At 43.1% G+C, this 23,924-nt stretch overlaps 1 protein-coding gene across 2 annotated transcripts in view; it reads right to left on the bottom strand.

Moving 5' to 3' along the window:
- The window catches only part of OXR1 (oxidation resistance 1), a 559,470-nt gene that overhangs the window by 354,950 nt on the left and 180,596 nt on the right, over positions 1 to 23,924 (bottom strand). The gene's annotated exons all lie outside the window — the stretch shown is intronic.

Below are 23,924 nucleotides of genomic sequence, written 5' to 3'. Positions count from 1 at the left end.
GCTGGCCGAGTACTTGAAGCGACAAACTGAGTCATGGCTGGGCAGTGTACATCTTGAGGCAGGCAAGGTAGTTAGTGATAACGGCCGTAATTTTGTGGCAGCCATAGCCCTTTCAAAACTCAGCCACATACCTTGCTTGGCTCACACCTTGAACCTGGTGGTGCAGTGCTTCCTCAAAAATTATCCGGAGTTAACAGCCCTGCTCCAGAAGGTGCGAAGACTGTGCGCGCACATCCGCCGGTCGCCTGTACACTCCGTTCGTATGCAGAAGCTGCAGCGATTGCTCCACCTTCCCAACCACCGCCTCATTATCGACATTGCAACAAGGTGGAACTCTACCCTGCACATGGTGGAGCGGCTGTGCGAGCAGAGGCAGGCCATAATGCATTTGTGGGAGGATACACGGCCAGGCACTTTGAGAGCAGACATGGAGTTGACAGGTGTGCAGTGGTCGAAGCTGAAAGACCTTTGTAAAGTCCTTCAGTGTTTTGAGGAATGCACACGGCTGGTAAGCGCAGACGACGCCATCCTAAGCATGAGCATCCCACTTATGCGTCTGCTCATGCAAACTTTGACGCACCTTAAGGAGCAGGCGTCTGCAGCCAATGTTGATGAGGAGGAAGAGGAGGAGGGAATCCTTGATGACATTCAGCCATTGTCTGCTCAGGGACCTCTCCTGGACGAGGTGGAGGAAGAAGAGGAGGAGGAGGATGATGATGGGGATGATTACTTAGGGGAGGAGGATGCATCTCGTGGGGCAAGTGAAAATGTTGGCGTGGCAAGGTCTGGTACAGGGTTTGTGCGTGACTGGAGGGATGTGGATTTGCCAGAAAGTGCTCCTCCACCCAGCACTCGCAGTGCATCATTGACACTGGGAACATTGGCCCACATGTCAGATTATGCCTTGCGGATCCTAAAAAGGGACCCCCGCATTGCCAAAATGATGAACGATGACGACTACTGGTTGGCCAGCATCCTGGATCCACGCTATAAAGGCAAATTACAAAACATCATGCCACAGGAGAACCTTGACCTAATATTGGCTAATAAACAAGCAACTCTGGTAAATCGGTTGCTTGAGGCATTCCCAGCACACAGCAGCGGTGATGGTTCTCACACGAGCCGTACGGGCCGGGGGCAGCTTGGCAGAGGTGTTCGTGGTGCACACAGCAGAAGTGGCGTTGGAGACAGGGGTTTCATGACAATGTTGTGGACTGATTTTTCAAATACCGCTCACACAACTGGTAATACTGCATCGATGGAAAGTGACAGGAGACAGCAGTTGTCAACTATGGTTACAAACTACTTTTCCTCCCATATCGATGTTCTCCCACACAGGTCATTCCCCTTTGACTATTGGGCCGCTAAACTGGACACCTGGCCTGAATTGGCCCAATATGCCTTACAGGAGCTCGCTTGCCCAGCTGCAAGTGTGCTATCGGAAAGAGTCTTCAGTGCAGCTGGATCAATCCTGACAGAAAAAAGGACCCGTCTGTCAACCCAAAATGTGGATGATCTAACCTTCATTAAAATGAACCACGCATGGGTTTCCAAGGATTTTGTCCCACCTTCCCCTGATGACACATAGGGTGACAGAAAAATGGCTTGCTTTGGTCCACCTCTTCCGGGTAATTAACCTATTTCGCCTTTTGCATCAGCTGAATGTCCAACATCAACATATGCCACTTTCTAAAACTCCCTAACTGTGCTGCCTCCCCCCCATGGCCGGGGTCACCACCTAGCGCACGACACCGTGCGAGTGCCGTTGCCCTGGACAGGTGGGTAGGCCGACTCTTGGGCGCGGGCACTGGCACAGGGTCCCTCATAGTGCAATCAAGTGTCTCTGACGGTGGTGGTGCACACCCGCCGTCAGACACACCGCTGTACTATGAGGGGCCCAGTGCCAGTACCGACGCCCACGAGTGGGCCCCCCTTGCTTGGGCAGGGCCCCAGCATTTGCAATCTTTACCTCTCCCTGCTCCTCCGCTGTGTAATCTGGGCCGTCAAATCCATACTGTGCCTGACACCGTCTGAGCCTGCCTCCTGATGTATAGACATATATTTTGAATGTGTACGCTATCCATACATGTTATCCGGGGATACGGTACCCTTTCTAACCTTTGTGCAATCACGTGCAATCCATACTGGGCCTAACACCGTCTGAGCCTGCCTCCTGAGACATATATTTTGAATGTGTACGCTACACATACATGTTATCCGGGGATACGGTACCCTTTCTAACCTTTGTGCAATCACGTGCAATCCATACTGGGCCTAACACCGTCTGAGCCTGCCTCCTGAGACATATATTTTGAATGTGTACGCTATCCATACATGTTATCCAGGGAAACGGTACCCTTTCTAACCTTTGTGCAATCACGTGCAATCCATACTGGGCCTAACACCGTCTGAGCCTGCCTCCTGAGACATATATTTTGAATGTGTACGCTATCCATACATGTTATCCGGGGATACGGTACCCTTTCTAACCTTTGTGCAATCACATGCAATCCATACTGGGCCTAACACCGTCTGAGCCTGCCTCCTGAGACATATATTTTGAATGTGTACGCTATCCATACATGTTATCCGGGGATACGGTACCCTTTCTAACCTTTGTGCAATCACGTGCAATCCATACTGGGCCTAACACCGTCTGAGCCTGCCTCCTGAGACATATATTTTGAATGTGTACGCTATCCATACATGTTATCCGGGGAAACGGTACCCTTTCTAACCTTTGTGCAATCACGTGCAATCCATACTGGGCCTAACACCGTCTGAGCCTGCCTCCTGAGACATATATTTTGAATGTGTACGCTATCCATACATGTTATCCGGGGATACGGTACCCTTTCTAACCTTTGTGCAATCACGTGCAATCCATACTGGGCCTAACACCGTCTGAGCCTGCCTCCTGAGACATATATTTTGAATGTGTACGCTATCCATACATGTTATCCGGGGAAACGGTACCCTTTCTAACCTTTGTGCAATCACGTGCAATCCATACTGGGCCTAACACCGTCTGAGCCTGCCTCCTGAGACATATATTTTGAATGTGTACGCTATCCATACATGTTATCCGGGGATACGGTACCCTTTCTAACCTTTGTGCAATCACGTGCAATCCATACTGGGCCTAACACCGTCTGAGAATGATAGATGGGGCCCACCATACACTGGAACATTCCAAAGGTGGACATCAGACACTGGAGCAGCATTTACAGGGCCCATTATACACTAGAGCATTAGAAATGGGGCCCATTATGTTTGGAGCATTATTTGGGCCCATAAGACAGTAGAGCTTCATCCATGGGGACCAACATATACTGTAGCATTATGTGGAGCTCATCATATACTGTTTCAAACATTATATGGGACCAATGATTCTGTATGGAGAAATAGATGGGCCTCGTCATGAGATGTAAAAAGTGAGGTATTTTTCATTGTACTATACCGCTATTTCTCTGCCGTATCGGAGCATGATGAGTTGTGGTATGTGTTAAAGGGGCGCTCTTTCGCCCAGGGCACATGAAAACCTGGAGCCAGCCCTCCCCCCCCACAGTCTGTAGCCAAATAACCCCCATTTTTCAGTGCGTAACTTGTATTATGAAGTTAATTAAGGTTGACAAGCTTAAGTAAGAAGAATTGATGCTTTTGGCATTCAAATGGGCACTGTAGGTGTGTTTCCTGTCCTCCTCTCACTGCCGACTTTTATTCCCCATTGACTTACATTGGGTTTCGTGACGACCCCGACTTTTCCCTATAATCGGACGATCTTGCTCGACCCGACTTTTGGAAAAGTCGGGTTTCACGAAACGAAACGCGACCCTAAAAAACCAAAAGTCGCTCAACTCTACTATTCAGCATTATTGTGGTAGGACACAGTGGCGGTCATATTTTAATTTAAACCTAATGTTTTTGCCTCATTGAGAATACGGGACTTACAGTATCTGCATAATTGTACTGACCTGGAAAATCACATTGTCAGGCTAGTTTAACCATATAATGAACATGGTAAATAAAAAACAAGAAAAAATAATTGTTTGATTGCACTTTTTTTTGCAATTTCAAAGTTATGGCTCTTGGAAGAAGGAGAGGAAAAATGTAAGCGAAAAAACAGAAAAGATGCACTTCGGTCGCATCATACTGTGTGAGGGGCTCTGTGTTGGCATCAGTGGGTGTGGGGGGCACTTTTGATGGTCATACAATGTGCTGGGGCAATGAAAAAGGTGTTGAACCACGTGGGAAACGTAAGGGCTGCTGTTTCTGTGTGCGTGCACATTAAGGACTGGGCAAGGTTTGGGGTGTGACTTGGCTTTACAAAATTTGCTGCAATTTGCTGCAATTTGTGTCGCTTGTTCCTGGCGTTCTGAGTTGGTACTATTGGTGGTGGGCAAATGTGCTCAGATAACATCTTAATCGAGCATGCTCGGATGTTAACCGAGTATCTTGGTCGTGCTTGTATATTATGTTCGAGTCCCCGCGACTGCATGATTTGCGGTTATTAGACAGCCTGAACACATGCGGGGACTCTCTAACAAACAAGCAATCTCTGCATCTGTTCAGACTGTCTCATAACCGCAAATCATGCAGCCGCGGGGACTCGAACATAATATACGAGTACACTCAAGATACTAAGATAACACCCAAGCATGCCTGGATAAGACGTTATACCATCACATTCACCCATCACTAGTAGCTACTGTATGTCTAATACACATGGCTAGTTTATTTTTTTTGCAGATTCTTGTGCCCGCCATAGAAAATGACTGACATCTTACACTGCATCAATATAAAATTGCAGTCAATCTGGAAAATAAAATAAACCTCTCTCCTCGATGCGCGTCCAATGTGAGCTGCTAATCATCCAAACAAACAGAAAGCCCGGGCCTGAATTCTCAGCGCGGCGATATGTTCTGTATTTATGCTGCTGGAGGAAAACATCATTTGTAAAACAAGGTATTGTGAGCACGGAGCATTACAGCTTCTGCCCAGAGAAGTCTGCAGTATATATTATGCATTCCATTCAACGGGCAGCCGTGTGCTAAATATAGGATATGAAACGCGAAGTTATAGTTTCCTTAGCTCATTGCGGCTTGCTGAACTGAACATGCAAGGTCCACCACTGTGCATAATGCCCTATTAAAGGGATAATCTCCCGCTTTACAAATGCTTCTAAAAGATTACACGGACAGAATCATTCACTAAGAGATGCAAGTAGCAGACAACATTACGTGCTCTTACCATGCTATGTATAATTTGCAGCTAGTGGGCGCTCTACATGTGCATTCTTATAATATCCTGCAGATATTTATCCGAGTTATCGGTGAACCGAATAAGATTAATCATTACGGATTTACCTTGTAGATGTTACAGACTTCTCTGGGGAGAATCCCGATCCAAAATCTCCAATTAGGAACCAATGGAATTAAAAAAAATCAACTATTCACCTGAATGATTGCTGCACTAAAGTCGTCTTTCCATTCTGCTAATTCACTCACCTATGGAGGGCCAAGCACTGTTATCATTTACTAGTCCCATGATGAGTGCTCAGGTAAATCATACTCTAAGGGTGTGTGCACACGCTGCGGATTCTGCTGTGGATCCGCTGCGGATTTGGCCGTGCAGATCTGCAGCAGTTCCGCAGACAGTGTACAGTACAATGCAAGTCAATGGGTTTTCAAAACCGCAGTGCCCACGGTGCGTTTTTTTCACGCGGATTTGCTGGGGTTTTAAAACCGCAGCATGTCAATTCTTTCTGCGGATTCCGCAGCAGTTTGCCATCTGTTCCATTGTCCAGGTGTCAAACCGCATGGGAAAACCGCAGGCAAATCCGCAGATAAACTGCAGGTCACTTTACCTGCGGTTTTACCTGCAGATCCGTGAGGAAAATTCCACAGGTGAATCCACAGCGTGTGCACTTACCCTAAGGGAGCACTCTGATGGCTGCATGAATCTATCCATGATCAAACTGCAATGCACAGACAGGCCGCAATGCTTTTGACCCCAACGCAGATCTCTTGACCTGCGGCCAGTCCAGCCATTGCGGTCCCATCACAGGCCGATATGAACTGACGTCTGAATGCGCCCTAATGGCAGTTAAACATGGATTGGGTAGGGTTGCCTCAATGTGGATACTGTGCCCCTTTAAAAGATAGTATACAGTAGCCCTTACTAATAGAGTGGTTTCCCACTATGGGATGACACAAAATCTACATCTGCACTCTCCCCATAGAAGTCAGAGGCGCTGTACTACAGATCAATACAGATTTCTATATTTTGGGCATCGACTTTGACATACATTTCTCAGATTCCCCATTTTCTCACAGCCATGAAGTTAAAGTGCTGAGAAAGCTAACCCTGCACACACCAGGCTCTCTATATACAATGTACATAGACAGTGAGCTGCCTATCACAGAAGGGGGTGTGTCGGACCAGAGCTCACATGACCAGTTAGTCCCAGCAATGATAAGCTACTGGTGCTAAAACAATCATTGTAAGCAAACAAAACCACCGAGCTTGATAAGAGAGACATAGCTGAAATCTGTATTTTAACCCCTCCAGGTTGCTGTCTTCATAGTACATAGCAAAATCCTGCTGACAGATTCCCTTTAAGGTTTTGTGCATATTAACCCCTTAGCAAAGCCATGACAGCTGTACCAAATTCATTTACAAGCAGACCCTGATGACTCCTAATAGGCTCTATTGGCTGCTAATTAGGTCCTTCAGGTTTATATTACTTTTAGCATTTTTAACTACAACACTAGCGCTGTGCATTTGGATATTTTTGCTAGCACAAGCTCTGGAGCCGTAGGTGAAAAAATAGCCCCAGTGTGAACAAAGTCCATATAATTTCATTCTGTCAGGAGCCATAACTAGGGGAAGCCAAAGATGGATGTGTGATGAGTTCAGTAGGAGTTGCATAAGCCAGTCTTCAGTAAGCTCCCCCTAGTGGTGGCTGCAGGCTGCATTTTATAATTTCCCATATTATAGATCTATAGGTTGCATATCCTCCTGGTATACAACTCCCTGTTAGTCTGCAACCTATCCCTCCGTATAAGCATAGGGAAGTACTGGACTTATCTATGATTTTCCTACTTTGTGCTTTCGATACTGGACAGGCGTCCGTGCACCCCATCTGGATATAAGAATCTGATGTAGAAATGGAGGTGAATCCCAAGGAAGGGAGAGTGGTGCATTAGCTATAGTTTTGCATTTCTATAGTTGAATATGCCGCCTTTATAGCTTCCTGATACAACTCTTTATATATGTACAGTCATTACTAAGCCTTCCTGGGCAGACATTCCATTTCTCATGTGGCAGCCTCAATCAATCCTACTAATTGCGTCAGCATAGATTTGGGCTGCATTCTTGGTTGAAATGGGATAGCTGCTTAGCCTAAGCCTTTCTCACAGCTGGGGAAGGGAGAGCTACTCAGCCAATTTGGCCTTTAATGAGGCACGGAAGATGACAGCCCCTGGGAACTGTCATCGAGCCCTACAACTCCATACCACAGGCAGCTCATGAGCTTTTCCTCGTAGATGTTGCACCCATGTACAGCCTATGTTGTAGGAGTTTTGTGGCTTGACACTCTCTTTGAGCCCCCCAAAAAGGCTGACCCTTTGGCCAATGTTAGACTGCCCTCCTTCTGGTTCACAGTCAAAATTTCCATCAGATCCTATTACTGTCATGGGTATTTTCTTTTTTTAGCATTGGTCTTCTGTAATGGGTCAAAAGGGACCTTTTGGGTCCCCCTAAGCTCCATGGATCGGATGCGGATTATTATATTATAATTATGTCCCTGGGCGGATTGCAGATTTCAACAAGAGAGGATTTATTCAGCGTAGCAGCATCTCTACAGCCATACCGTTAGTTTTAGGCAATAACAAAGAAAGGGGTTTTTTTAGCTAAAAAATATTATTGCGTTAGAATTGCATATGTAAAGAGTTATTTAACAATCAAAAAACATAAGAGGCATTAATATCCAGTACATAAGCAACCGAACAGTGTATGTGGTAAAATAGGATAGGTACAAATGGATGTAAATATCAGCAGTTACATATATTAGACACATTGGTCAAAGAATATATATATATATATATATATATATATATATATATACAGTTGTGGCCAAAAGTATTGACACTCCTGCAATTCTGTCAGATAATACTCAGTTTCTTCCTGAAAATGATTGCAAACACAAATTCTTTGGTATTATTATCTTCATTTAATTTGTCTTAAATGAAAAAACACAAAAAGAATTGTCCTAAAGCCAAATTGGATATAATTCCACACAAACATAAAAAAGAGGGTGGACAAAAGTATTGGCACTGTTTGAAAAATCATGTGATGCTTCTCTAATTTGTGTAATTAACAGCACCTGTAACTTACCTGTGGCACCTAACAGGTGTTGGCAAATAACTAAATCACACTTGCAGCCAGTTGACATGGATTAAAGTTGACTCAACCTCTGTCCTGTGTCCTTGTGTGTACCACATTGAGCATGGAGAAAAGAAAGAAGACCAAAGAACTGTCTGAGGACTTGAGAAACCAAATTGTGAGGAAGCATGAGCAATCTCAAGGCTACAAGTTCATCTCCAAAGACCTGAATGTTCCTGTGTCTACCGTGCGCAGTGTCATCAAGAAGTTTAAAGCCCATGGCACTGTGGCTAACCTCCCTAGATGTGGACGGAAAAGAAAAATTGACAAGAGATTTCAATGCAAGATTGTGCGAATGTTGGATAAAGAACCTCGACTAACATCCAAACAAGTTCAAGCTGCCCTGCAGTCCGAGGGTACAACAGTGTCAACCCGTACTATCCGTCGGCATCTGAATGAAAAGGGACTGTATGGTAGGAGACCCAGGAAGACCCCACTTCTTACCCCGAGACATAAAAAAGCCAGGCTGGAGTTTGCCAAAACTTACCTGAAAAAGCCTAAAACGTTTTGGAAGAATGTTCTCTGGTCAGATGAGACAAAAGTAGAGCTTTTTGGGCAAATGCATCAACATAGATTTTACAGGAGAAAAAAAAGAGGCATTCAAAGAAAAAAACACGGTCCCTACAGTCAAACATGGCGGAGGTTTCCTGATGTTTTGGGGTTGCTTTGCTGCCTCTGGCACTGGACTGCTTGACCATGTGCATGGCATATGAAGTCTGAAGACTACCAACAAATTTTGCAGCATAATGTAGGGCCCAGTGTGAGAAAGCTGGGTCTCCCTCAGAGGTCATGACAATGACCCAAAACACACTTCAAAAAGCACTATAAAATAGTTTGAGAGAAAGCACTGGAGACTTCTAAGGTGGCCAGCAATGAGTCCAGACCTGAATCCCATAGAACACCTGTGGAGAGATCTAAAAATGGCAGTTTGGAGAAGGCACCCTTCAAATATCAGGGACCTGGAGCAGTTTGCCAAAGAAGAATGGTCTAAAATTCCAGCAGAGCATTGTAAGAAACTCATTTATGGTTACCGGAAGTGGTTGGTCGCAGTTATTTTGGCTAAAGGTTGTGCAACCAAGTATTAGGCTGAGGGTGCCAATACTTTTGCCTGGCCCATTTTTGGATTTTTGTGTGAAATGATCAATGTTTTGCTTTTTGCTTCATTCTCTTTTGTGTTTTTTCATTTAAGACAAATTAAATGAAGATAATAACACCAAAGAATTTGTGTTTGCAATCATTTTCAGGAAGAAACTGAGTATTATCTGACAAAATTGCAGGGGTGTCAATACTTTTGGCCACAACTGTATATATATACAGTATATACACAGTATATATGTAAGGAAGAAGACCGGGCTGTGGATGCTAACAGGGCACCAGGTCCGCAACTGCTGGGGCCGAGCCTCTTGTTGCAGGGGAAAAGGAAATTGAGGACGGAGAGGACCGATGAACCGAAGGAAGGGAGCGTGGTAAGTCAGAGAGAAATAAGGGTTTTTTGCATGGGAAGCGAGAGAGTTCCCGCCAGAGAGAAGTGAGAGGGCAGACCTGCTGCACGCCGCGAGTAGCGTTAGTCCAGGCAATAGCAAAATGGGTTGCGCGCAGGAAGGACTGGGAAGCATCACCGGGCGTGCAGGGTAGAGTACGCCAAGCGGGAGATTGTTGTGCGAGACTCCTGACTGCAGAGCACGCCGAGCAGGACATTGTTGTGAAAAGCTCCCAGCTGCAGAGCAGCATGATGGACTAGGGGCTCAAGGGTCAGACCGGTGACCACCCGTTGCCACCAGAAGAGGGAAGACTGATCTGTTAGGCAGAAAAGCCAGAAGACCTCAGCACTAGCCTCAGCCGGCATCCAGCTTTCATCTCGGAGGAAGTGACAAGCATCGGACTCACGCTAAGTGAAGCAGACACACGCCTAAACTTTCGCCTTAAGTTGCCCCGTTCTTTTGTAGTTCTTAGCTTAAGATCTGTTTTACCCCCTGTTGCACCCTGCGATGAGATTCCTCACTGTAATCATTAAATCAGACCACTGTTACCCCTGTTAACCCTTGCTCTGTGCCTCTGTGTAGCTGCATCCAATTATCTGTGTTACATATATACACAACCACACATTTACTCATTGACATGTATATGGAAAAAGGGTCTACCCATAATATGTTGCACAGAGCAGGGTTATCATAAATGCATTTTCTCCAACGTGCATTTTGTGTGTTGATCTTGCTTCCTCAGGGAGTATCACCTGATGATGTATGACGAACATATGCGAAACAAGCATTGGTGAATATACATGTTTTTTGCTACATACATGTCAACAAGTACACGTGTGTTGAACAAAATATATTTTTTAGCTAAAAACTCCTTTCTTTGTTATTGTATAACATTTATCTTGAGAAGGTAATGTAATGGTTATGTGCAAATCACTGGATTAAATGACCAAATCTATACGTTAAAGAGGTTGTGCACTACTTTCTCATTGATGACCTATTCTTAGGAACGATCATCAATGTCTGATCAGCCGGGGTCCAACACCTGGCTCCCTCACCGATCAGACTGCAGGAAGGACTCACTTGCCGAGCTGATTCGCCTACTTGCAATTTTTACAGATGAATATTTCATATATACATTACCGGTATATAGCACTTTTTTTTTCCCTTTTTTCCTATTTTCTATGGCAGTAATGCAGTTTCAATGTTCTAGAGTAATTATTCTTGGTAAATCATGGCGCAACTTTTACTGTTTCTCAACTTATATGCTTTTTTTGGTTGGCGCCTGTTCACACTAGCTTGGATGTGCTTGTCATGATCCCAGTACAGGTTTTGACCTTCACGTCAGGGGTTAATGTATTGAGCCCAGTGCAGGCTTTGACCTGCACGCCTGGGGTTAATTATTGTGGCCTCTCTTTGGTTCAAGGAGAGCTTCTTATAGCCGTGGGAAACTCCAATCCCCGTCAGTTATACTTTTGCCTTTGGCCGAGTGTGGTGACCCCTGTGTGCCTGTGCCTTCTGCTTCTTCTAGCTTGCTTATATGGTTCTGACCCGGCTCTGTCCCCTGTTGTGAATTTGTCTCTTGATTCTGTACTGTGTATCTGTTTCTCTGGTTTCTGACTCATTGCCTACGTCCTGACTATTCTCTGATTGCCCCTCTTGTACTGTGCTGCTATCTCCGTGTATGACTCATTGCTTACGTTCTGACTACTCTCTGCTTGTCTCTCTGGTGCCGCGCCGCCCTCTCCGTGTATGACCCCCGTTTTGTCTAACCTGAGGATCCCTGTAGTAGACTCCTGCATTCATCTCCAGCAGCAGGACGCTAAGCCCCGCTCCCTGCAGTCACATGATTGTAGGTCCTTCACTGCTTGCTACCTTCAGTGTCCCAGGTCCTGTCTGCCTGAGCTTTCCCTGCAGTATCTGACCCAGGGCCCTCCCGCAGTGTGGGTGAGTCACCCTGTTCAGCCGTGGCAGTTCGCCGATGCTGACAGGACCCATGACAGTGCTGGTCTTTTTCTCTATTTAATGCACAACACCAAACCAGTATAAATTGCCAATAATTACAAAATTTTATTAAATACAATAGCATGACATAACAAGAAAATTCACAGATAAAACAGGGATACTGCAATCCTAAAGAGGAGCCTCCTGACGAAGAAGCGAAACGTGCGTTGGGGCGACGGGGACGCCAGTGCTACACACTCCCTCCATGTAAGTGTCCGATTGGGAAATTTTCCATTGTCTAAATTTCTTAGTACACCTTTTTGAGACGCTCATTTAGAGCCAGATGGAATTGCTTGCTCATAGAGTATTTTCATATATTGGGTTATGCCCTTGTTCATAAGGAATAATTTTAGTATGTTTACTCAGTTGATATGAAAGCAATTCATATGGGTGTTACCATGGACATATGAGTTTGGCATTTTTTGTAGGCATGAAGGCCTTTGCAATATTATGCATCTGTTAATGCCAGCTTTGGGCAAATGTGCAATATGGCTCCTCTTTAGGATTGCAGTATCCCTGTTTTATCTGTGAATTTTCTTGTTATGTCATGCTATTGTATTTAATAACATTTTGTAATTATTGGCAATTTATACTAGTTTGGTGTCGTGCATTAATTGAGACTTTTTGAGTTTTTGCCTACAGTACTATCTATTGGGTTTTTGTTGATTACTTTTTCTCTATTTGTAGCAAAGCCTTTTAGGACATGTGAACTCCCACTCCCATTAGCCACAGGTGATTTTAAGTAGCTAGTTGGTCCATTCCTGACCCATAAATTGCAGACTTTTTTGCCTAGGAGAGGTGACATTTCAGGACAGGGACCCAATTTTTGAAGGACGCCTTGAAGTTGGCAATTGAGCTCACATATATTGGTCAATCTATGCGCTAAGTACCTTCTTTCTTACTCTAATTTTCTTAGCAATTTTTGCAGATGAATATTTCATATATACATTATATAGAGCTTTTTTCCCCTTTTTCCTATTTTCTATGGCAGTAGTGCAGTTTCAGTGTTCTAGAGTAATCATTCTTGGTAAATCATGGTGCAGGCTTTTACTGTTTTTCTACTTGTAGCGGACGCCACAGGGTACTGCACATCCACCTCCTCTTGATTTGAATAGGAGGCAGATGTGCAGTATCAAGCCCCGGCTACTACAAGTAGACTGAGCAAATCGGCAAGTGAGCACTTCCAGCTGCTAGCCGCTGCTGCTGCCACCGATGGTAGCTGATTGTCGGGGTGCCGGGTGTTGGACCCTGAGCAATCAGACATTGATTACCTATCTCAAGGAAAGGTGATCAATGTAAAAGTAGTGGACAACCTCTTTAAGTATTCTCCCGGTGGATTTATTGTTTCTACCTTTAGTTTTAGGTATAAAACACCAGATCCTAATGCTAATTAAAGCCAAGATCAACCACAGAGCATTCAATGGTAAAATCACTTTTACTAGTTCACATATAGAATGTAAAAAGACTTTTTTTGTCTGCAAAAAACGGTACAAGAAAAAGAAGAACATAAGGCTCTCATTAATATGAAATTTGCTGCATGGCTCTGTACCGTATGACTACAATTCCTGAAAAATGCCATCCAGGATAACAATAGTTAAACAGATATGTAATGGTGCACATAATAAATAACTATGGCTACAACCGCCAAATAAGTTTACCAAGAGAAAGAGCACAAGACACTACTGTGACTGTTAGGGCTGTGAGGACCCACCACAACCTAGCAGCTACCGCTAATTAGCTATAGTATACAGCAAAGAGTTCCAAGAACAGCATATTTGTAAGGAATGCTATGTCAAACAGCCTGAAAAGGCAAATCTAATGCATGTAATTCATGAATGGAGCCACAAGGGCCATTACTTGGATCCTAGCAGCGTTTAGTGTATATGCAGTGGGAGCCCCGTCCTTCAGCCCCGACACGCACGTTTCGCCATGCTTCCTCGGGGGGCGTGTCTAAGCGAAGGGTGTGTGAGGCTTAAATATGAGTCACAACCAATCAACCGGGTTACTTAATTACTACAGTCTGGGATAGCTCCATGGCGCATGCGTCGACCGCGCGACGCTCATAGTAAACAGACATGAAGCCGCGGTCACGATGAGTCACTCGCTGCCCTCCACGCCCCATCACATGGTACGGAGCGAGTCAAGCCAGCGTATAAGACCGCAGCTCACATGTCAAGAGCGTGCCGGTTCGCGCATGCGCACAGCGATCCACAGCACTGTTAATGTCTATGGGCCCAAATAACTAAGTTGTGCAACTATTATACTGACAATTGTGCTTTGTTATTCGTCTTGCTAGAGAAAAACATAAGTATAGTGTCTGGTACCCTCATACAATAGTGTCTAACGATCAAAATACCTAATTAGCGCAAATATTATAATAATTGTAACACTTGATCATTCATTTTGCTAAAATGAAGCAAAAATATAGTGCCCCATACAATACGCAATGATAAAGCTTATTGCATGGATATTTTAACGCCCAAATTAATATACACACACAAAGCCTAGACAATTTTAGATTGACAAGTGGGGTTGGGGTTTTGGGAGCGGGAAATATTTTTGAATGATACAATACCGGGGATGAACCTGGTCCATAATAGGATCAGATTCATTGATGACGTACTATTCATCTGGGAGGGTCCAATTGGAGAATTGAGTGACACAATGAAGATCCTTAATGATAACCCGTATAATATTCATCTGACGTACAAGTTTGGTCGGAGTATTGAATTTTTGGACATCTTTATTTCAGCATCTGAGGATGGGTCTCTTTCTACAACTGTGTTTCGCAAGGAAACAGCTACTAATTCTCTGTTACATGCGGGATCTTTCCATCCAAAAACCTTGATCCAAGGCATACCGATAGGACAGTTTTTTGCGTATTAAACGCATTTGTTCTGATGATCATCAATTTGATTTACAAGCTAAGGAACTATCACAGCGGTTTGAAGACCGGGATTACAGCCATAAAAGTATTCGGAAGGGATAAAACAGAGCGAAGCAAACATTGAGAGATTCTCTGTTATGTAGGGCACAAAATAGCCGCCCTAGCACGAACAAGGTGAGATTTATAACTACATTCCACAATCAGTGGAGTGAGTTTAGGGATACCAGACGGTCATTTAAATTACGTGAGCGTCTGGCCACCATGGAGGGATACGGATGAAGAATCTTATTCAAAGTCGAATCACTCAATAACACCTTCTAAAGTTTTTTCAAAATATCCCTAAACTCACTCCACTGATTGTGGAATGTAGTTATAAATCTCATCTTGTTCGTGCTAGGGTGGCTATTTTGTGCCCTACATAACAGAGACTCTCTCATTATGAGTCCAACAAGAAGGTAAATCTCAAGACCTGTGAAAATCCCGGGTTCTTTCCTTGTGGCCTTTGTAAGGCCTGTGCTAATCTGGTAAGAGGTAATACTTTTAAAAATCATGATGGTTCCAAAGTCTTTGAAATCCGTAGACACATAACATGCTCCACAAAAGGCGTTATATATCATGCCTCATGCCCTTGTAAAAAAGTGTATGTTGGGTTAACGACTCGCGAATTAAAAATTTGCACTCGAGAACATTGTTTGGACATTGAGAAGGCGAGGGTAGTAACAGATGAGATGTCTCTCAAAACGCTCCCAAGGAATTTTAAAAAATATCATGAATGCAAAACACATTTATTAAAAATTAGGGGCATCGATAGTATCTCTCTGAATTTTAGAGGTGGAGATTTGGGCAAGGAATTAGCGAAATTGGAATGCAGATGGATATATAAACTAGGTACATTACAGCCACAAGGTCTAAATGAGAACTCTGGGTTTGGAGCATTTCTGTAAGTGGCATCATCTGAATTTTTGGTCTCTCTTGACTTTTCTAGGTTTGGGTGATTTTTTACATATTATTTTATGTGTTTTTTTATGTGTACTTATTTTTTATTTCTTTTTCTATTTTGGTTGATTATTATGAGTCATCATCGTTATGGAAGTGGTGGCACCGATGATTTGAATATTGGTGATTTCCAAGAAAACGGATATGGATAGTGATTCCAGTAAACAAGTAATCCATTGGAGGAATTTTGGAGGTCTACCAAGAATACTTCTCATTTAGCGAACTTTGGCGTCCGTCTTAACAATGTCATATTGGGGGGTTTCTTAGGATTCTATGGGTTCCCAAATATTGGGGAGTTTCTTAGGATTCTAAGGTTTCCCAAAGGGGTATACATTAAAAAGGATATTTTAATATTTTTCATAATCTACCTAAAAATAAGAAAAGGAAATTTTGTCTTTTAAAGGATTTTTATTGTATATTCCCTGGGGGTTTTTAGATAATATTTTGTGTTATTCATTGGTGAATTATGCACTATTGATTGTTCACTTGTCAATCTAAAATTGTCTAGCCTTTGTATGTGTATATTAATTTGGCATTAAAATATCCATGCAATAAGCTTTATCATTACGTATTGTATGGGGCACTATATTTTTGCTTCATTTTAGCAAAATGAATAATCAAGTGTTACAATTATTATATTTGCACTAATTAGGTATTTTGATCGTTAGACACTATTGTATGAGGGTACCAGACACTATACTTATGTTTTTCTCTAGCAAGATGAATAACAAAGCAGAATTGTCAGTATAATAGTTGCACAACTTAGTTATTTGGGCCCATAGACATTAACAGTGCTGTGGATCGCTGTGCGCATGCGCGAACCGGCGCGCTCTTGACATGTGAGCTGTGGTCTTATATGCTGGCTTGACTCGCTCCGTACCATGTGATGGGGCGTGGAGGGCGGCGAGTGACTCATCGTGACCACGGCTTCAAGTCTGTTTACTATGAGCGCCGCGCGGTCGACGCATGCGCCATAGAGCTATCCCAGACTGTAGTAATCAAGGAACCCGGTGGATTTGTTGTGACTCATATTTAAACCTCACACACCCTTCGCTTAGACATGCCCCCCGATGAAGCAGGGCGAAACGTGCGCGTCGGGGCTGAAGGACGGTGCATATACACTAAACACTGCTAAGATCCAAGTAATGGCCCTTGTGGCTCCATTCATGAATTACATGCATTAGATTTCCATTTTTCAGGCTGTTTGAGATAGCATTCCTTACAAATATGCTGTTCTTGGAACTCTTTGCTGTATACTATAGCTAATTAGCGGTAGCTGCTAGGCTGTAGTGGGTCCTCACAGCCCTAACAGTCACAGTAGTGTCTGGTGCTCTTTCTCTTGGTGAACTTATTTGGCGGTTGTAGCCATAGTTATTTATTATGTGCACCATTACATATCTGTCTAACTATTGTTATCCTGGATAATATTTTTCATGAATTGTAGAGATATGGACCAGAGCCATGCAGCAAATTTCATATTAATGGGAGCCTTATGTTCTTCTTTTTCTTTGCAGACAAAAAAAAGTCTTTTTACATTCTATATGTGAACTAATAAAAGTGATTTTACCATTGAATGCTCTGTGGTTGATCTTGGCTTTAATTAGCATTAGGATCTGGTGTTTTATTGTTGATTGTAGGAGGAGCATAGTGCATTGTTTACTTGTGGCAAATTTGGGATTGATTCTTTAGTTTTAGGTGAAAATACCTCCTGACAGGTTGCATTTTTATTAATTGGGCTACTCAGGTAAGTTGTTCCCCCTACTAGTGGCTACATGAAGCTGAAAATATACAATTTATCACATCAGAATAATAGAGTTCAATTAAATAGAAGCGCAACATTTTTGGGGAAACTCTGTCATGGTCTTGTCCGGAGTTTATTTTCTGCTGTCTTCACTCTGGACTGGTCATGCGGCAGTTAATCTCCTCGGCCTTGTTCTGGTGCTGGCTGGGCTATTTCAGTCCGTCACAGCCTGCTGTCCAGTGTTAGTTATAGCTCTAGCTTCCATTCCAGAGCCTCTGACCCTTGTACCTTGGTGATCCTTCTGCCTTTGACTTGTATCCACGTGTATGACCCGGACTGATCTCTGACTCTGTCTCATGGTGTTCGTGGAGCAAAGAACTGCGGTCAGGAGGGCGCCAAGGACGAGAGGAAAGTCTGTTTGATGTCTTTATTCCACAAGGCGTTTTAACAGCAGGACGCTGTCTTCCCCACCTGAGGAAGACAGCGTCCTGCTGTTGAAACGCCTTGTGGAATAAAGACATCAAACAGACTTTCCTCTCATCCTTGGTGCCCTCCTGACCGCGGTTCTTTGCTCTACAGTTACTTCCCCTTAACGAGAGTCTGCGGCTGGTGCTGCCTTGGGCTTGTCATCTACCGTCCTCCCCACTGGTGTGGCTCACGCCAGCACTCCATTGAGACCTCTTTCATTTTATCCATTGTCTCATGGTGTTCGTCTCTGCTGCTACGTTCTCTGTCTGGCTTTTGATTCCCCGGCTTGTACCCTGACCACGTCTTTCGCCTCATATTTTTGGCCCCATGCTCATGTTTGGCTTTTTGACCCTCGGCTTGGTATTTTGACTACGTGTATTGCTGATACTTCTGGTACGTCTGCTCCTGATCATTTCTGACTCAGTTCGTCTGACCATTCTCTCGTTACCTGTGACACCTTGTGCGGTTGCTCAGTGTTGCTACTTGCAGTGTGTAACCTCTCTTCCCTCATCAGCTCCCCCTGGTGGAGGTTTCACTACACTCTCAGCCAGAAGTGGGGCACATTTTAAGTTTTACACAGGGCCTTATGATTTGTGATTCTGTGATATATAAATCCCATCCCATAGGACTGAACTTGTATTTATTACATTATGTACAGACCAGTCTCTATAGCCATACGAGCTGTACTTTTATTAAATTTTACATTCCTAAACCTCTCTCTCTTTTTTTTTTTCTTCTCGACTCATCCCAATTCTATAATCACTAAAAAAGAAATCAAGTGTCAGGGAGGATGTTCCTGCTCCGTGCGTCTGTGGAGATCTTTGACTGTGATTTGACCATCTACTCCTATTTCAATTTCCCTTTGGAGATATGTGCCACTTTACTTCCCCAGAATGTTTCCTGCACTGGGAAAGATGTCAGATCTTGTCAGATGGCCACAAAAGTGAGCAGAATACCAAAGCACATTTAGAGATTAAACTCTGGGGAAGGTTCCTGTTTCCTCTGTGTGATGTTGACCAGTGAGATCAGTGATGAGAGCAGGGCTGTGTGTCATTATATATCTCACACAGAGAAAGCTGAGTTTGACCTTCTCTGGGGGCGTGTCCTTTTCCCCCCTCTTTTAATGTCTCATGATTATGATTGGCCAACACCATGCAGGGGAAAAAAGCAACTACCCCCAGAGAAGAATCCATGTTCACACACACCCTTGTTTTAAAGAATATAATCATGCAAAGTTTACTAGCTAATATCTCCAAAAAATACCCCAAAATTCTTAAATATAAATTTAAAGGCATTGTGCCCCTGAAAGTCAGCCAGTCCCCTTCACACACTTCACAGGTCAGGTGTCCTCACAGAAAGCTCTAACATGATGAGGAAGTGCAGCTGTCAGGACCCAGCACTGGTAATGATATCTTCAGATTTGGGCACCATTCTTATTACAAATAAAAACATTAGTATGTTGACTTTATATATCTTAATATATTGAAATATTAATATGATTAAAAACTTGAGTTAAACAATGGATAGTTTTTTAAAGACACATTCCTTTAAAGTTAGAGAAATTTTAAGGGAATCTGTCACCAGGTTTTGCTACTCCATCTATGAACAATAAGTACCAAAAAAATCCCCTGTTAATGGGAAATAAATAATAGCATAACTCAAACAACAATATGTATCAACAAAGAACCATATCTCAACTATTAAGTGAGAATTAGGGACTAGAGGAGTTTTAGCTAAAAAAGTTAAATTTTATTACAAAAATATTAAAAACAACAACAGAGCATCAATGCTAAAGCAGGCAGTGATAGACATAAATAATAGGTGATATCTAAAGAAGAAATCCAAGTGGAGAGAATGATAATAGAGAGCGTTACTCCCTTAAGGTACTCAATAAAAAGTCGCATCCATATAATATAAATATGATCTAGAAAGCCTTATTCATTAAACTGCCATATTTATGTAGTAGAGATAATGAGGAATATTTCTTTTGCCAAAGAATTTATTATAATAAATTCACTAAAGTGTTGGTTATTAGCTAAGGAAAAAATACAGAGTCAGTATTGTATAGTGTACATACCGCCGTAAGCAGTTTTCACCGCACGGAGGATAGATTTCAAAAAGCTACACCAATCACGTGAACTCGCATAAAGTGGCAAGAGTTAAAAGTGGATATAAATAATTGCCACAATGAGAGCCGGCAGAAAAGATTTTTTTTCCCCTACAATAATGTTCAAAACGAACAGCATAAGCAAACAAATAGTTGCTCGGCAGAGTAAACCACTTATTAAAGTAAATAAGACTGGGCGCAATTTGAGAGGAAAATACAAATAGTAACCTCAGCAATTACTGGCAAAAGTAAGCCCATAGAAGTAACCGACCAAGGGCAAGGTAAGATATACTCTACTGTGCAGAGAAAAAGACCTAATGATACAAATTGGACCAGATAACAAATAAGCAATAGAGTACCGTAACACTTACATTAAAGTGACTATGTGCTGCCGCTGCCTGCCGCCTCTACGCGCGTTGCGCCTTGGCTTCCTCAGGAGGAAGCCTTCCTGAGGAAGCCAAGGCGCAATGCGCGTAGAGGTGGCAGGCAGCGGCAGCACATAGTCACTTTAATGTAAGTGTTACGGTACTCTATTGCTTATTTGTTATCTGGTCCAATTTGTATCATTAGGTCTTTTTCTCTGCACAGTAGAGTATATCTTACCTTGCCCTTGGTCGGTTACTTCTATGGGCTTACTTTTGCCAGTAATTGCTGAGGTTACTATTTGTATTTTCCTCTCAAATTGCGCCCAGTCTTATTTACTTTAATAAGTGGTTTACTCTGCCGAGCAACTATTTGTTTGCTTATGCTGTTCGTTTTGAACATTATTGTAGGGGAAAAAAAATCTTTTCTGCCGGCTCTCATTGTGGCAATTATTTATATCCACTTTTAACTCTTGCCACTTTATGCGAGTTCACGTGATTGGTGTAGCTTTTTGAAATCTATCCTCCGTGCGGTGAAAACTGCTTACGGCGGTATGTACACTATACAATACTGACTCTGTATTTTTTCCTTAGCTAATAACCAACACTTTAGTGAATTTATTATAATAAATTCTTTGGCAAAAGAAATATTCCTCATTATCTCTACTACATAAATATGGCAGTTTAATGAATAAGGCTTTCTAGATCATATTTATATTATATGGATGCGACTTTTTATTGAGTACCTTAAGGGAGTAACGCTCTCTATTATCATTCTCTCCACTTGGATTTCTTCTTTAGATATCACCTATTATTTATGTCTATCACTGCCTGCTTTAGCATTGATGCTCTGTTGTTGTTTTTAATATTTTTGTAATAAAATTTAACTTTTTTAGCTAAAACTCCTCTAGTCCCTAATTCTCACTTAATAGTTGAGATATGGTTCTTTGTTGATCCATCTATGAACAGCATGATGTAAAGACAGAGACCCTGATTCTAGTGATGTATCACTGGGCTTATTGCTGAAGTTTTGACCATAAACTGTTATTTCTGCTGAAGATCTCCTAGTTCTATGAATGCTGAGCTGTGTATAACCCCACCCACACCACTGATTGGCAGTTTTATGTGTGCACTGTGCATAGGCTGAAAGCCACCAATCAGTGATAGAGGTGGTGTTGAACTACCTGGCAACAAGCCAAGTAGTCTTCTAAAGATATTCTCCGGCTGATAAAATTGATTTCATAAAAACTGCACTAAGCAGACAAGTAAATGATGCATCACTGGAATCGGGGTCTCTGTCTCTACATCATGCAGGAAGCAAACAAATGGTGATAGATTCCATTTAAGAAGTTTTACACAACCACCATAATTAGCTGTGTAGCCTGTTCTAGATACTTTGCTGTGTATTCACATTTATTATGCATGGGATTCATCTCTCATAGCATTGAGTGACTGTGATTACTTGTTCATTTCTCTGTGGAGAATGGAATATCCTGCACCCAAATTCTCAGCATCATTGGGGTGTCAAATTTTTAAACCCTAAAGATCATACATTCAAAAAATTGGTACACTTTCTAAACTGAGTGCTATATCTCTAGACATTGGGAATGGAGACTGCAGCACACATTCTCGGCAGCTTTATCAGGCAGGTTTCATTAGCTTCCCTCCACGCTGTAGGTTAAGCTTTTTTTATGGATGCATATTAAATATCAACCAGATAGTTGGGATTTTAGGAATCCTGCAAATACAATGCAATTTCCAGTTTACCGGAGGTAGAGACGAATGACTTGGCACGGTGCTATAATTCCTATCAGTACATTTCAGCTGGCTAATCAGCTTCCAAACAGTCAAGCTGAAAAATGTAATTTGTTGGGAAAAAATGCTTTATTTTTGAAAAACAAACTTAATTAAAAAATGAAATTAAATTATCTTGAATAATTCATATCCCTGGATAATTCATGAAGGAGTTTATTGTATAGACTTGGAGGACGTGCCATAATTGCTTGGTGCCGATGATAAAATTTAATCGGGGGAAGGGGGGGCAGATGGGGTACAATAATAAGAGCAATGCAAGATGGCATGAAGTAGATAGGCTGGATTATTTCTGGTACTGGAAATAGGTAGTTTGATTCAAATGATATCACACAATGGTGATCAACTGCACATCTGAGTTTTATAAATTGATATAGTAATCAGCAAAGCCAATTTTTTTTCAATTATGAATATGTGGCCCTTAGTTAACATTTTGATCAAAGTGTATAAACCCACTGTCACATCATAGTGACCTCTGTACTGGATCCCTACTCTATAAGGTGTAGAACTGAATGCCCACTACTCAGGTACCAAACAGCACCCCACCTGCCTGGAAAAGGCCCCCCAAAGGCTCTGTGCCACACAACCCCACAGTTAAAGAACCACAGCAATAAACACCATCACAAAGCACCAAATAAACTCATGTCAAAAACTCACCTCTCCATTAGTCTCGTGTAGGTACGTGTGCCGACCGGGGGGTGGTCCCTTTTTCTGCCGCGAACAGACTTGAGACAGACACTGACGTCCTCTTTATTGGCGTCCTCTCGATGACCGCAGCACCACACAGCAGCTGCACGACAACTTCCGCACACAGGCCCGGGTACCTTCACTTCCTTCCTTTTCCTAATTGACGTCCCTCGCGGCTCTTTCACTGTGGCTGCCCTAGGCCTACAACCACAGTGCTTCACCCATCCGAGTCCGTCCGTCTGGTAAACCCGGCCTCCTCTGTTCTGCGGCTTCTCCTGTCAGGGCCACCCCCCCGACCGTCTCTGTTATCAGTCCCTTCTGGAGCTTCTTCTCGGTCTTTCTCTCCCTTCAGTCTTCTCCTCTCCTGAGCTCCTCTCCCTGGACTGACTTGCTTCTGGAACTCTCTACCCCTTCAAATATTCCCCTCTGTGGGAATTCCTCCTCTAGAGCTCCTGTAACTCTGCCCCCATGACTCTGTGGTTTCCTAGCCTTTAGCTGATGTTAAGCCCTTTCCTCACTACTCCCTACCTCCATCTTGTGGCCAAACTTCAGTACTACACCATCTTTTGTTTCTGCTGTCCTTGGTCTCCCCCTAGTGGCCAAACCCAGTACTCAACCATCTCTTACTATCACTAGCTGTCTCCCACCTTCATATACAGCAGTCCATATCAAACACATTGTACATTTACCCTCCTGCTGCAGACAGGTCCATAGGTCAGTCCACTTCCCCTACACTCAAACAACAAATTAGGAGCAAGTCGGTGAGACACTAGTTGTAGTCACCTACTAAGTTATAAGCTCCTGGGCAGATGATGGCCTATTGTCCAGGGGACCACCAAGCTGGCTCTGCTTGTGGGTGCATTGTGGCAGTGGTCACACTTAAAGGGAATCTGTCAGCAAATTTTTCTTAACTTATCTGAGAGCAGCCCGATGTAGG

The sequence above is a fragment of the Dendrobates tinctorius genome, unplaced genomic scaffold (genome assembly GCF_039654945.1).
Source record: "Dendrobates tinctorius isolate UK_male_01 unplaced genomic scaffold, ASM3965494v1 ptg000116l, whole genome shotgun sequence".
Lineage (NCBI taxonomy): Eukaryota > Metazoa > Chordata > Amphibia > Anura > Dendrobatidae > Dendrobates > Dendrobates tinctorius.
This window is presented reverse-complemented; position numbering and strand designations above follow the sequence as displayed.